At 37.2% G+C, this 3,035-nt stretch overlaps 1 protein-coding gene across 1 annotated transcript in view; it reads right to left on the bottom strand.

Annotated features, from left to right (window-relative positions):
• Positions 1-3,035, bottom strand: part of LOC106872633 (outer dynein arm-docking complex subunit 2) — a 133,563-nt gene that overhangs the window by 67,920 nt on the left and 62,608 nt on the right. The gene's annotated exons all lie outside the window — the stretch shown is intronic.

Genomic DNA, 3,035 nt, shown 5'->3' with positions numbered 1-3,035 from the left:
ATATATATATACATATATACGACGGGCTTCTTTCAGTTTCCGTCTACAAAATCCACTCACAAGGCTTTAGTCGACCCAAGGCTATAGTAGAAGACATTTGACCAAGGGTCCAAGCAGTGGGACTGAACCCGGAGCCATGTGGTTGGTAAGCAAGCTACTTACCACATAGCCACTCCTGCGCCTATGTATATATATGTTATAAACAAAACACTTGCGGTTTGAAGACATAACAAAAGGTCGAATAGAGGTGAGATGTAACGAAATCGAGGCGGTAGAGGTGTACATCCACTTAGAGCACAGAGGGAAGATGTGCCATGTCATGGATTCTGAAATCTCAAAGAGAACAAGGGCAAGGTAGAAGACATTTGTCTCCATAAAGGATGTGCTCAAAGTAAAGCTGGACAAAACTATATGGGTCAGATTCTTCAATAGTACCGTGGTACCTGAGATCTTAAATGCAACTGAGACGTGTGCTACTATGTAGAGGGAAGAACATCGAATGGCTATAATGCAAAGGTCCATGCGAGGAATATTACTGCGGGAGTATATCCATAATGAGATAATTTGAGAATGGGGTGGATAGTCGTAAGGTTCACAGACAATTCTTTGCTACTGATATAGGAAAACAGTGACTGAAAAATCACTGGTGTTGTGATTAGTCGCCCAGCTGAATAAAAATCCGTTATATACAACAAAGAGTTTATTAGTTTAAAATAGACATCAGTGTATCAAACTTGATGCAGATATGTCGCGAAAGGCGGTATTCGCTCAGAGATGATATCCCCTTATGGACATGCTGTGTTTAAGAACACAAAAAATACATCAGTGGCAGACGAAAACCACCCAGCAGCAGCAGCAGTAAGAATGCTAGATGCACGTTTATGCCTTGTTGAGCATCGTCAGTAGCATGTACCCATTGCCAACGACATGCCAAGACAATACCAGTCGCTACTGATAGAGTAAAACAATGATTGAATAAACAATAACTGGTGTGGTGATTACGCGCTGAATTAAAATTCGTTAAGTGCAATAGAATCAGATTAGATTAAGATAGATTAATCTGATACTGCTTCTGTTGCGTATAACGAATTGGAAAGCTATTTGGCTGTTATTTCTAGCTAGTCAGGTGATTGCGTAGAGTCTTTCTAATTAATTCGGTATTGCCCGTCTTAGTTGGTTCGTTTATATCCAAGTATTTATCGTTGTTGGGTGCCGCGGTTCTGGCTTTTGTCTACGACATCAAAGAAAGGCAGAACAGTAACAGGTTTCTTCTCCTCCCCGCCTCCACACCGTTCCATCGATGGATGACAACAGGTAACCATCATTAATTAACTTTTATCACAGAAATGTCGTACCAACTCACCCGGTTTGTTATTTTCTCCTCCCGTGTCCCAAAACCAAACCGCGTACCGTTAATCCACCCAGTTCATTCACAGTCTTATACATATATAGTCTGTCTGTCTGTCTGTCTGTCTGTCTGTCTGTCCGTCCGTCCGTCCATCTATCTATCTATCTATCTATCTATCTATCTATCTATCTGTCTGTCTGCCTGCCTGACTGTCTGTCTGTCCGTCTGTCTGTCTGTTTGTCTGTCTGTCTGTCTGTCTGTCTGTCTGTCTGTCTGTCTGTCTCTCTCTCTCTCTCCCTCTCTCTCTCTACCTGTCTTTCTGTCTGTATATACACAAATTCGTCCGTACATCGAAACATCATCGATTTACGTAATACCAAATAAATAAATAAATAAAATTCTTAGCCTCCAAATTGCCAAAAGAATGATTTTTCTTTTTTTATATCGATCAGTCTATTAATTCTTCAATGATACTGAAATCGATATTTATTCTTAAATAAACCGTCAACTATTGGAATTTCTTCTCTGCAACATAGCAATTATTCATGTTCATCTTCATAAAAAAAAAAAAAAAAAAAAAAAAAAGCAGAGAATCTTTTTTGAAAAAAAATTTATTTTCAAAAAACGCCAATAATTTCTTTTAAAAATTCTACAGTTTCCCCCTAAAGCCAAGACTGGAATTTAAAAACAAAATTTATTATTAGATATGCATGTCGTCGTCATTGTTGTTGTTGCTGTGGTCTAGCTGCATGTGAGAGTCCATCATCATCATCATCATCATCATCATCATCATCATCACCATCTAACATCCGTTTTTCATGCTGGCATGTGTTGGACGAATTGACAAGGATACGATGAGTCCAAGGACTACATCGAACTCCAGAGTTTGCTTTGATATGGTTTCTATCAATGGAATGCCATTCGCAAAAAAAAAAAAGGATCTTTTCTGTTTGGCTGCCAATTTTCAATCTCTTCCATTTCTGTTCGAATTTATTTCATATTCGATGTAATGATGTAGTTTTATATGCTAATCAATGCCATGAAATTCATTTTCACCATAAATCAATAAATAATTATTAGCTTTTAAAGTTTGCAAATTTTGGGTAATGTTTAGCTAATCGTAAACCACAAACACATTCAGGCCTGTTTTTATAGTAACAAGCCAAACATAAGAACTATTGATACGTGTTGACAAATATATTCTACGTGAAATGTGCCCCTCTGCTGCTTGTACCGTAGTCGAGAGATGTGCCAAAAATAACAGCCAAATAGGCCTTAAATCACGCACCCCAATTTTGGTTTTGTTTTTGGTTTTTGCATAATCGTACGAATTCCCGAGTGTAGAATGCAAATTCCCAAAAAATTTCTGAAAATTCCAAATAATAAAGAAGGTATGAGGGGTTATATGTCGTGCACAAAGCAGAAGTTGATTTATTTAGAGTTTCATATTAAAACACGCCACGCTCAAAATAACAGGTTCCAAGTTCTGTTTTCTGACTGGGTGAAAATTATCAAACGTTAAGCCTCTATAGCTTTTTAAAGTTTTTTTTTTTTTTCTGGAAAAAGTAAAATATCGCCAGAGATTTAGCTTGGAAAACTACATTAATACACCAAATTAAAAATTTTTCAATAAACTTTGAAATTTCCACAGATGCAGTCAAACAGAATAGAACTCAAAACAAAATAT

Source organism: Octopus bimaculoides, chromosome 1 (assembly GCF_001194135.2).
Source record: "Octopus bimaculoides isolate UCB-OBI-ISO-001 chromosome 1, ASM119413v2, whole genome shotgun sequence".
NCBI classification, from domain to species: domain Eukaryota; kingdom Metazoa; phylum Mollusca; class Cephalopoda; order Octopoda; family Octopodidae; genus Octopus; species Octopus bimaculoides.
Note: the sequence above shows the minus strand (reverse complement) of the source record. Positions and strands in the feature narration are given on the sequence as shown.